At 39.1% G+C, this 13,250-nt stretch overlaps 1 protein-coding gene across 1 annotated transcript in view; it reads left to right on the forward strand.

Moving 5' to 3' along the window:
• The first annotated feature begins 5,112 nt into the window (after nucleotides 1-5,112).
• LOC101849491 overlaps nucleotides 5,113-13,250 on the forward strand; it is a 49,887-nt gene continuing 41,749 nt past the window's right edge. Inside the window, exon 1 of the mRNA XM_005107556.3 lies at nucleotides 5,113-5,329. The gene's annotated coding sequence lies outside the window, so the exon portion shown is untranslated. The remainder of the gene's footprint in view (nucleotides 5,330-13,250) is intronic.

The raw sequence follows: 13,250 nt of genomic DNA on the forward strand, positions 1-13,250 counted from the left end.
GGGGGGGGAAGAACGAATTATCATACAAACAGCAATTTCAAAAAAAGTAAAATAAAGACACTGAAGATGAATTCTGGGCTCAACAATTACGCCTCCCTTCTTCGAAAAAGAAAGTTAAAAAAATTCTTTGTAAAACACTAGTCAGACGTTTACCTTATATTACGTAACATATTTCAAAAGAATGAGAGCATCCTGTTTACAGAGATACACATTTATTTTATTTCATGAATCAGTTAAAAAATCCACCCACGAACCTGACGTCGACAGGCGCTGAAAGTAGTCACTGGACTCTAATGCATATGCCTATCTATGTTTTTATTTCTCCCTGTAAATGGTTTTTTAAAAATCAGTGTCAATGTGTGTAGGTGGAAGGGGGGGGGGGGTATTCTTTTACTAGAAATGGAGTGTAAATCTTTAACAATTCCAGGCATTGTCATCAGTTACGTTCAATTCTTGTACCGCAAACTTAGCAATTTATTTAAGTTTTGTTCTTCAGCTTATCTGATAACAATTGGTACGCAGATATTTTACAAAGTATTCTTATGGAAAATGTGAAGTAAATTCATGAGTGTTTGATTTCAATGCCTCACTGGTTTGACCAAAATGAAAATGTCCTTTGTCTCTGGAATATGATTTTGAAGGCCTGTTTTAAGGGTTATGGTGCAGTACTGAGTGTCCCTAGAATCGATTGTTTCTTGTAATTCTCTTACTAGACAACCTTTCGTTTCGGTAACTTGGTAAAATCGAATATCATGTTCATATCAAAATGTCATATTTAACTAAACGTAGATTAAAAGTAAAGCATATTATGATCATTGCCGTTCGTCTGGCAACGTATGGCCTTGACCACTGCATCTGCAGTGGAGAATATTTCCTACGCTAAAGAGATAAGTTTACTTATGGCTTCGGCTTTGGCCGAATATACCAATTCTAACTTACAAATTTCATTTTCGTTCGTGGGTGTCCTCAGCTTGTGGCTTCAGCATTCTTTATTCGTGAAGTTTCATTTTAAGATTTGCCGCCCAAGTTGATCTGTCTGAAGCTAGATTCTCCCATGTCGAAGTAATTATTATGTTGAAGTCCTTGGGAGACGTTTTCAGGGCTCCTTGTTAGCGCATTTAGGTGCGACAACTTTACGGCGTCCACGAGGACAGCTCATAAGAGAATACTGCATAATATGGGATTCTGAAATCAGGCTTTCTTACCATATGGCCGGCCCAGAGAAGATGATTTTGCTGCCCTCTGTGCCTACTGCTCCCAAGCTGGGTCTGGGAGGAGCAATTTTAAGGCTCTCCCATGTCGAAGGATTTATGTTAAAGTCCTCCAAGGTCATTTTAGGGGGTCCTGTGGCGCTTTTATTTTGGTGCGCCAGCCTCATGCTTCCCTGAAGACAGTTCAGAAAAGAACACTGCTTTTGGAATTCTGAAATCAGCCATTCTTACGTGGCCAGCCAGGCGAAGTTTAGTACTTTTAACCTTATAAACCGCTCTCGGCATTTGTCCTTTTGAGAACTTCTGTGTCTGGCATTTAGTCCCTTTGAAGGCCATGAATTCCCCTGAGTTATTTCCTGTAGAGAGGATTAAGCTTCTTTGCATGGTTTTGGAACCTTAAGCAGGTCGGTCTTTGCACCGAACAACAGGGTTGGGAGGACCACAGCTTTGTAAACTCTCAGCTTTGTCTTTGTGCGAATGCCACAGCATTCTAAAACCTTTGCTCTGAATCTTCTGAATGGCTTTATTCATACGTTAAGTTTTTTCTTCGTCGAAACGGGCGCTTGAAGACAGTGTCCTTCCAAATATCGTTTGACGCTATCAACATTGTTCGTGTAAAATGTTATCCCTAGTAGTATTAGCTGTCAATGTTACTACAACTTCTGTAATAATTTGCTCTTCTTATCTATGACAAATCATTTTGATAGCCATATCTACCTATATATAATTGCGTACATATGGGTGGTTGTTTTCTGAAGCTGAAAAAACTACGGAACGTAGAACCATGAATAAATTACTGAATGTCGTTCAAAGACCAAGTTAAGTTTCTATCAATTCAGTAAGTGCTTGCATTCGCCTAAAAATGTTAGAAAAATAGAAAACGCAGTCGGCCGTTTACGACTTTCCCGTTCGTCATTTCAATGCATATGTTCAAGACATATTTCGTTTTCCATTATATAACCAAAAAATTTAAAAAATGCTCTTCTCCCGGAAATAAACAAATCTTCGGGGCCAACAGTTGAGATGTTGCGGATCGCTTACAGAGAGTTACTTTTCTGTGGTAGTTAGACTTAGAAGATGTATCTTTATGACAGATTTAGGTCTAGATCTAGAGATAATATGCCACCAAACGGCAGGTCTGATTATGACGGGCATCTGTGCTGTGGCTAAGTCTGTGATAGATTTTAATTTAGAGCCTGTGCTGTGGCCCTGTGGCGAAGAGGCAAAGACATTAGAATTATGTCAGGTGTGTGTGTTTTAGTAAGATCTATCTAGATCTAGACGAGAATAAAATCACTATGTCACCTAAACGGCGAGCCATTGAACGAATGACACATGGGGCTAAGCGTACTATCTCTTTTAAATGAAACAGTCTAAAACAATTAACAACAAACTCATTGACATGATGTCGTCTACACCCAAAGTCTATCAGTCTATAAATAATAATGATAATAGCTAGCATTTGTATAGCGCAAATCCCCGCTCAACAGCAAGCTCTATGCGCTTCACAATCTATACTATTACCCAAGCAGACCTGAAAGCATTCTAAAACAAGCTCAACTTCCTGGGAAGCATACAGTGCAAACAGCCATTTATAGGCGCTAAAATACTAAAATACTGACAAGATCTTTCGCTGTCTATGGCCTGGGTGAAGTGAGGAAAATTCATGTAAAGTGCCTTTCCCAAGGGCACAACGTTGGGCCCACGCTCGAACCCTCGTTACGAGTCCGGTAGCCTATCCACTAGGCCACCGACGCCACACAATGCTGCACTCAACGAGGACGATGCAACCCACTATCCTGAGGAATTCCTCCATTAAATTGGCCGGCCTTCTGAAATTAAAGACTGGTACGCCCGTAATGGTCCTCCGATCTCTTAACTCACCAAAATTAATGAATTGTACAAGATGTGTTGTAACAAGCCAAGCGAAACGTCGTCGGGGTTGAATTTTTTTCTGGACCATACAAGCATGAAAAACACTGGATTCCTCGAATTATACTTCAACCAAAAGATAGTGGACTACCTTTTATATTCCAACCAAAACAATTTCCCCTCAGACCTTGCTTTGCCATTGCAATTAATAAAGCTTAGGGGAGTCTCTTCGTACAGTTGGCTTAGAGATCTCACAAGAACAGTATTTTCAAATGGAATGTTGTAAGTCGCCATATCTCGAATTGGAGATAAAGATGCTGTTCACATCTTGGCACCCAACAGGCAAACCAGGACTATATACATCAATCTTAGGTGAGTTTCACTTTTGAAAATTCATTTTTTTTCTCAGGTATAGAATAGAACCATTCCTGTTTTAATCAAATAACTGTTTAAATTAATGCAGTATTTCAATTTTTATTTACACTGCAATATTAATTTTTGTCTAGAAAACATTATTTCGGGTACGCAGGCTAGTTTACTATAAAACGAACTCCTTTTAAATTGTGTTTTATGCGAATAGCTCTGTATGTTTGTGCTTGAGCGTATGTGTGTCTGTGTGTCTGTTTTTGTGTGTATATGTGTGTAAGTGAATGTGTCTGTGTGTGTTTGTATTTGTGTGAGTACTTGTGTGTGTGTGTGTGTGTGTGTGTGTGTGTGTGTGTGTGTGTGTGTGTGTGTTTGTCGGCGTGGGTGTGGGTGTGGATGTGGGGGTAGTTGGCTTGAAAGTTTTTGTTTGATATAATATTCACCTTCTTATTTCCATTGGTTACCTGTGCATTACGCCTCGAAGGATAGAAGGTCATAGACAGTGAATGAAGACCACTTCAAATAAAAGAGGAAATACTTGAGTTCTTGAAGATGTGTGACATTTACATTTTTAATATGCAGCCTCTTCTCTCAGACAAAAGCATCTCAAAACTGCATTTGTGAATAGTTCTTGTGTTTAATAGATAGATAGACAGAAAGACAGACAGACAGACGGACAGATATATCGATAGATAGATAGATATATCGATAGATAGATAGATAGATAGATAGATAGATAGATAGATAGATAGATAGATAGATAGATAGATAGATAGATAGATAAATAAACACACGACACCTTTACATAATATCCACAATAGTGTAGTATGGCAGTCTATATTTTTATAGTCACTGAATTGATAAGCAGCCGTACTGATACATGTATCAAAAGAGATTGATCTAGTTATAGATTATATGGCCAACACTAATTAACAAAAGGTGCACATAAAAGAATTTGGTTGATTGCCAAATTTCCAAATAGATAGACAAATGAAAATAGATAAATACTCGGGGAAATCTAGAAAGCTAAACTGGATAGATGAATAAGCAGTCTTGCTGGTAAATAATTACTGAGTACCCGTACGTTTAAAATTAAGCATATGTTTTGCCGCACTTGCAGCACGAATAGGACATAGAAGTGCCAAAGTTCAGAGGTGTTACTAGACAGAAAAAGAAAACAAAATGGGGAGGAGAGATGAGGTCGACAGATGTTTAATTTTAATAGGAAAGAAGGAGCAAACTACACCAGACCACCACCAGCCAACTACCCAGCTACCGAGTAAATCAGTTGATCAAAATACTACACTCTCTTCGCGTGGGTGGTTGGCGGGTGCTCTGGTGTGGTTTGCTTCTTCTTTCCTATCAAAGATCTATCGTCCGTATCTCCCCTTCTTCTTTTTTATGTTTGTTACTCTTGTAACACCTCTAATCTTCGGGCGCTCGTATGACCTTATGCAGTTGCGAGCGCCGTAAAACCTCTTCTACAAATATAACTCTCTTCGTCTAAGTCCTCGTAGTTGGACAAGTCGCAGTTCCAGAGATCGATGCCAGTGAGTGGCCGAGCGTGGGTGACAGAGGCCCCGTGAAGCGTTTGGGGGGGGGGGGGGGAGGACGTGCTGGTGGGATGTTGGTTATATCGTGAGTCTCTGGCGAACGCTCTCACAACGTGAGCGAAACAGGACAGAGAGAAGGACAGCGCCGCAGCTCTGTGAGGCAGTCTCGTCGTGTGGATAAAGTGTTGGTTGTTTATTTGTTATAACAGTAACCGTCTTCTTTATGAAAGAAGAGTGAGTACCTTTATCAAAACCTCTGAGTGAGCCCGCCAGTTGTTGAGGAGGCTCTACCGACTTGTAATCGGTGAATACCTCGAGGTTACCAGGGTAGGTTATGTCGGATGTTGAAAAATGTTTTTAAAAACTTGGAGGAAACGTTTTCTAAATGTCCTTCAATTTCCTCTCTCTTGTTCTCTCTGTCTCTCTCTCTTATTTCTTCTTCTTCTTCTTCTTCTCTCTCTCTCCCTCTCTCTCTCTCTCTCTCTCTCTCTCTCTCTCTCTCTCTCTCTTTCTCTCTCTATCTATCTCTCGTCTCTTTCTCATCTCTGTCTACTTCTTCTTTTTCTTCTTCTTCTTCTTCTTCTTCTTCTTCTTCTTCTTCTTCTTCTTCTTCTTCTTCTTCTTCTTCTTCTTCTTCTTCTTCTTCTTCTTCTTCTTCTTCTTCTTCTTCTTCTTCTTCTCTTCTTTTCTCTCTCTCTCTCTCTCTCTCTCTCTCTCTCTCTCTCTCTCTCTCTCTCTCTCTCTCTCTCTCTCTCTCTCCCTCTAGCTATCACTCACCGTCTCTGTTTCTCCGTTCTCACCTCTTTTTCTATACTGTTTCTCTTTTTTTTTCTTTCGCCTAGTTACTTACGCTTTCATCTACTATCCTAAAACTCTATAAATCCTGTATATCATTTGTATTGATAGAAAAGACCAGAGTCTGATCCAATGCCCTCTTTCTTCTATCTATCTATCTATTTATCTATCTATCTATCTATCTATCTATCTATCTATCTATCTATCTATCTATCTATCCATCTATCTATCTATCTATTCACCTACACAAACACACTCACACTCACACACACATACACACATACACACACACACACACACACAATAAATATATTCTGCAAGAATAAAAACAAATTTCCACCGAATGTTCGCAACACCCCACTCCCCACCCCACCCACCCCGTTTTTTAAAAACATTTATGTCTCTGTTGATATATCACATCCATTTCCTGGACATGCACCTACTTCTGTTGACCCGTCAGACCAGAAATACAACAAAACAAAGTTACATAATATTTCATAACTGCGCAAGTCATTTTGTAGTGATCAGCAAAATCTGTGACAAAGATGAGATGCTCGCTTCTTTCCCGGAGCATCTAAACAGCGTATTACCTGAATGTAATACAAGCTGTTTTTTTCTGCCTTTTGAATTATTTTTTGGTTCAGAGAATTAATAAAGCTGGACTTTAATCACTACCCTTTAGCACGCAAAACACTAATACTTTGATCGTTCACCGTCCTGTCCTTTATTTGTCATTAATTTTTTTTTATTGTACAGCTGATGGTTGCAGTATTATTGCAACAATCAACAATTAAAAAAAAAATCTTGACTTTAAAAAGAACAGAAACCTTGTATAAAATGCCGAGAGATGCAAATCCTACCTTTCTGATCGTGACGAGGATGTCCCTTTTTAATTAAGAAGACTTAGATGTCGACATATTCCTTGGAGTCCGGACCTTGCGTGGCTTATTACCGTGGGAGAAAAGGAGTGAGGGGGGGGGGTATCATCAACTCTCCTTGCCAAAGCAAAGCACATTAAAACACGAATTAAACAGATACATCTGTCTGTCTGTCTGTTTGTCTTTATCAATCTGTCTGTCTCTTTCTCTCTCTCTCTCTCTCTCTCTCTCTCTCTCTCTCTCTCTCTCTCTCTCTCTCTCTCTCTCTCGCTCTCTCTCCAACGTTTTCTCTAGTAATTGTTCTTGTATTTTGTATTTTACCTCGCTTTTTTCAACATTTAGAATCTGAATATTGACCAACGACAATACCTTTCTTGGGTACACGCAACCAATGCCATAGATAGAGAAAGTGCCATTTAAAAATTTCAAAATTTGGGGATTAGTATTTTGCCCTAATGGCCAGTGTTATCTATAGGGCGGCACGGCTGATGAGACGACATGTACTAATAGTAGACAGCATTTGGTCGCTTTTAAGGACAAGGGGGCTATCCCGAAAAATGTTGTTTTGAGAAAATCGAAAGTAAAATTTTGGACCCTTGTTCAGTTACTTTAAAAGACAAGGAGAGTTTTCTCTTTAAATAAACAAATAAACAAACAAACAAACAAACAAACAAACAAATAAACAACAACAACAGCAGCAGCAGCAGCAACAACAACAACAACAACAACAACAAAAACAAGAAGGAAAACAAGAAAATTCGTTTTACTTCACTCCACCTCGGACGATGGAAACTTAAATTGTTTAACTCTTGCCTCGCTCCGCACCCGGCCTCATGAAACGGCCACACCCGCAGCGGTTTTCGACGTATTTGGAGGTTCAGGGCCAGATCCTGGGCCAGATCCCAGCTCGGGTGGAGCCCTTGAGGTGGACACGTAATCTTTTCCTCCACAGAGAAGAGTATAGCCAGATTTTAGAGCATTTTGGAGCTCCAGTATGAAAAAGGATTTTTTCGCTGCGCAACCAAACCCATCTGTTCACCTAATTCTTATCTAATAAGTATTTGATCTGATCATATCCTAACTGTACCATCATGTTGTAACTTTTTATATATTTATTATTTTTGTTATTTGTTTTGAACTGTTGAAAGTTGCCTTGTTCTGTGATTGTACTGGTTAGGAGATCGATTTTTACCTAGTTGGTATATTTTATTTTCACTTGTTCGGATTTGGGCACAGACTACCATTGTCGACGCATGCCCTTTGAAATCTAACATAACGATTCCTGCTATGCCACTGGACCTGTGTATATTATTATGAAACCATTTTTGACAACTTGCATTAATATGGCGTAACACTTTCTTCATCTCTCTCGTGTCCTGTCTTTTGGTTTAAAATAAAAGTTCTGCGGTGCTTGCAAGTGCCTACGGCCATATTATGTTGACGCATTGCCCCATCTATGGCGGCAAAAACGAAGGAAAAAAATTAAAAAGAAAAAAGAAAAACATAGAATTTGCATCACCAGCGTTGATTGGGGTTATCTTTCAGAGAACACCGAGAACAAGACCACTGTTACGTAGCTCCATTTGCTGTTATTCTCTTCTCCATAATATCAATGTCCCCCCAAAAAAAAGGTTACATTATCCTTCCGCTCAAGGTCTCCCATATCCCCAGCTGTAACAATGTGATTAAATAATGCTGTCTACAAAAGAAGATTAGTCGCTCCATTCTCTATTTTTCCCTTTCTAATTCAGACCGCTAAGCGTGTGAGAATCATCCAGCGAATAATTGTTTCGAGGTCTTCTTTCACATATGCCTCCTCTGTTGACATGGCTGGGGTAAATCTCACTGCTAGTTTTATCGACATATCAACGGGTCTGCTATTTATTTTTTTGTTTGTTTGTTTAGTCGAAGGGTTCAGGTTAAAATTACCAGACAGCTGCACAACAAAGAAAGTGTTAGATTGCAATCAACAGGTTATGAAATCAAGGGGAAGGCCATGGAACATGGAGAGGAGTCACAGAGAATGCTGTACAAAAATGTGAGAAGACAAGGAATAATATTATCAAGATAAGGTCAGGATAAGGAAAGTTGGAAAGTGTTTGTTCGTGGCCTGTACCCTGATGCAGGGTGCGAAATGCAGTAACGATGATGGTGATTTTCTACTTTATCCATCAGTGGCAGATGGCATCTGCAAATCTATTTCTTTTAATTTTTTTTATAAAAGCTCTCAGAAATCTTTCCAAGACTGTTAGTTTTAAAGGTGTCCTGGTCAAGTGGTAAGTAGTAATAATATGAAGATTTCCGGTTTTGTCAGGCATGGCGGGGAAATGTCCTCCACTTTATTTGCCTCTGTTCGACAAGCTACGGGTGAGGTCTGTGCAATAGGTGCGAAAAGAATAATAATATTAACAGAGTTCACCGAAAACGCTTTAACTTAACCATGTATTGCCCCCCTCCCCCACCTTCACCCCTTCCGCAGAAGAACGAAAGTGTTTTTCAATATTAAGGCGACAGCAGCGGGAGTTTACTAAGCGCTCGTAAAAAGTGTTGTGGGGGATGTATGGCTAAAATAGAACTTTAAACTAACTTTATTTAATGTGTGTTAATTCTATCAGTTTTGAAGAAGAAAATTTCGTTGAAGAGCTCACACAGGGTTTGGATGAGTCTCAACGAAGGGTTACCAATTCTACAATGTAGATAGGACTACTATTTCTGTGAAACGCAATGGGTGATATTAGGACGGTCTGGGGAAATGTATAGTCCCGCTTTCCACGAACTGATAGCGTAGCTCATGCTTTATTTCGTACCAAAATCTCTCGGGATTAGGGTTGAGAGCTATCTTTTACAGGTCTAATTCAACACCAGCCCCCCCCCCTTTCCAAACATGTTTTAGAAAGTAAAATTTGTCTTTTGCACGTCGTGACGTCACAGATACCCCCAGTTTGGCCCCTCAGAGACTGGAGACCCTAAAAGTTCATCGCTGGTCATTGCAAGTTTCGAATGGAAGACTGAACTAGATTGTTACCCTTTCATTTTTACTCTTTCAATCGTAAGCTGGTCTGCCCACCACGTTCCAATGTAATAAGTATAGAACAAAAGAGCACCGCAGTATGCCTCTAATACGTCCAATATGTGTTTATGTGGTGTTAAAATCACCCCCACCCCCAAAGAAACGAGTGGGACCCTGGCATTAGAAGGCTTTGCATTTGATTAAAATGGCAAACGAGTCTATTTTTAGATTATTGTCATCGCCGTTTTAATTCTTTCCCAAGTTCTGTTACTCTCGTTAATGAAAATGATGCATTCCATCGTATGCTCATAACCTTTTCAAATACTGTTTCTTCGGCAGCTGTTATTTTCCTTGGTTTCTATATATTCCACTAATTAAAGTTCTAATCTTGCATTGCTAATACAAGTGTCGTATCTTGCAATGATCAGTTAATTTCCCACGAGACATTTGCACAGCGGAATCAGAAAAACAACGTCTTTGGGAAAACCTCGTTGAAACAGTGTTACAGCACACATCGTTCAAGAAAAAATTACAACCAATCCATACGTGTGGGAAACATATATTTTCAACAATGCTCTGTCCAGGATTGACGGGATTGATACCTTTATTGCTGTTTTGGTTTTATAAAATAGATTACAAAGGTCAACAATTTTCTATTTTTCTTTTCTCTTCCACCTTTTGGATTGTCAGACTTAGTAATTTTGGGTCTCAGAATTCGGGTCTGTAGTCAAATCTGAGTTAGCACATCAGATTTTAATGATATTCAGAGTACCCATAAAAAAACTCACCAAAACTACCAATGAGAAGAAGAATAAACCGCAGTTACATTTTTATTACTATTCTTGATATTTTCAATAAGTGTGAAACGTGAGAACAGGTCCATAATTTTAATCAAAATAACACAACCTTTATCAATGAATGAGTCAGAAGGTCTTGAGACTCTTATATTTTTGCTCATGTGCAGTGTCCGTTTCAAGTCGAGGTATGCAATATTTGAGTTGTGTTTTTTGAGATGCCAACAATTTTCGTCATGCAGAAGCAACAGTCAGTGCAATGATCTGTTTGTTCCTGAAAGATCCCACTGATACGTATAGCAAAAGTGATTTTTTTGTATTTAGCCATAAACGTGTTCAATAATCCAGAATATTGAGACATTTAGCTGATATTATGTTGCCCAGGTTTTGTCTCAATCATAAATTTTACATCTAAAATATTTGTGTGCAAGTTTGATTTCATTTGTCAGCTTTATGCGCAGATCTTGTGGAGTAAATTTTCCATTCATTATATTCTGTAACACAAACTTTACATGTATATTGTAAAAAAAAATATATAACAAAAACATGAACGACATATGACAAAAAAGCCTGGCGTCATTGACCCCCCCCCCCCCTACTTAAAAATTAAATGCCATAACAACGGTTTTCAGAAAACAGCGTACCAGAAAACACACTTTAAACATAATATTGGTTGCGGAGTGGCAAATTCTTTGTTGTTGACTAGTGTTATTGATCGAATATTGGTCTTTAACTCTTTGATTTGATAGAACCGATATGGGGCCATAAAAGCGAGGCCATTTTTTGAAAAGATGAAAAGCACATCTACCGTTACTTCGGAATCTTTACTTATACCATTTCCAGTTCAATATTGATTTATGATTTCCTCTCTAGGTACTCTTTGGGTTAAAAAGTACTTAGGTACACTCGCTCTATTCTCCATTCCTTTCACGGGGGATGATAACTCACTCGGTCAGATTTTGGACTCAGGTAAAGATGAACTTGGTTTCAGTACACTTCTAGACCTGAGTCGATACCAAAGTTGAGAGGGGCGCGCCGTCAGCTCAGTTGTTATCATACTGGACAACGGGCATAATGGGCCTAGTTCCAATCCTCAGTTGGGCGTTCTGAACCAAGGCTGTTTTGGGGGATTTTACGGCACCCCACCTATTTGGCTCGGAGAAGAGAGCGAGTGCAGGAATGGGAAAGAGAGAAAAAAGAGTGGACGAGAGATAGATAGATAGATAGATAGATAGATAGATAGATAGATAGATAGATAGATAGATAGATAGAGATAGATAGATAGAGAGATAGAGAAAGAAAGAGGAAAAAGAGAGAGAGAAAAAGAGAAAGAGAGAGAAAGAGAGACAGAAATAGATAGATTGATAAATAGATAGATAGATAGGTAGGTAGATAGATATATAGATAGATAGATAGATAGATAGATAGATAGATAGATAAATAGATAGATAGATAGATAGATAGATAGATAGATAGAGAGAGAGAGAGAGAGAGAGAGAGAGAGAGAGAGAGAGAGAGAGAGAGAAACTTTACACATTATAATCTCCCTTTAGTGTCTCACTCTCTGACACCCTTTTAAGTTCTCTGCACCTAATGACCTATGACCTAAGAGCTGCCAATAAAAATCCGTCCAGACAAAGAGTAAGTAGCAAATATTACCTGCACTCTACGCCACTCAACCCCACGCCGTCCACTTTTCCACTTCACACACTAAAAGAAAAAAGAAAAACAGACACAAACACGCCCCCCCCCCCCCACTCTTCCCTTTCCCCGAAAACAATCACTCCATATCAAAATAAAACATAACTTTTGGTCAATCTATTAAAAACAAAGCAGGAAAACAAGAGAAAATGAGACAAAAATAGACCCAAAAAAACAAAACACAACAACCCCCCCCCTCCCCCTGAAAAACAAAACACAAAAAACATACCAAATTAAAGGAAAGGCAGTCAAACTTGACTTTCACAATATCAACACCCGTTTTCAAATACACCCTCTCCGTTTTCTCTTTCCTATGTATATATTTTTTCTTATCGCCCATAAATGAAAAATTTGATGAAAAGGGTCGTAAAACGTAAATTAAACACCAAACACCCCCTGCTCCCTGTATCCCGTCCAGAGATCAAGAGCTTAGACTGCGAAATGAACTTTTCTCAGTATGGTCATTGAGGTCCTTCTCACCTTAATAAACAGACACACTTTTCCTTCGCATTTAACGTCCACATATCCCCCAGAGGCCGCTCTTTCTCCCGTGTGGGCGTCACTGTCAGCCCTATGTCGACATGATTTGGCAGTGGACAAAAAGCGCGACACCCCGAGGGGTTCAACATGTTTGCTTAAATATAGAAAAGGATTTAAGGCTTTTGGGTAGGAGGATGGGGCGGAAGATAGTTAAGGACTGGAGCCTGCAATCAGTAATAATATTATTTTCTGTTCCTGGATATCCAGTGAGTTGTTTGTTCACGTATTTCTGAGAGCGAGCTTCTCTTTCTAAGAAAAACAAAATGATAATACGGGTGTGTTTGTGCTATATTGTGTTTGCATTCTTTGAATAGATAGATAGATAGATAGATAGATAGATAGATAGATAGATAGATAGATAGATAGATAGATCGATAGATAGATCGATCGATAGATAGATCGATCGATCGATAGATAGATAGATAGATAGATAGATAGATAGATAGGCAGGTAAGTAAGTAGGTAGACAGACAGACAGACAGACAGACAGACAGACAGACAGACAGACAGACAGACAGACAGATTAGATA

The sequence above is a fragment of the Aplysia californica genome, unplaced genomic scaffold, assembly GCF_000002075.1.
Source record: "Aplysia californica isolate F4 #8 unplaced genomic scaffold, AplCal3.0 scaffold00612, whole genome shotgun sequence".
Classification (NCBI taxonomy): Eukaryota; Metazoa; Mollusca; class Gastropoda; order Aplysiida; family Aplysiidae; genus Aplysia; species Aplysia californica.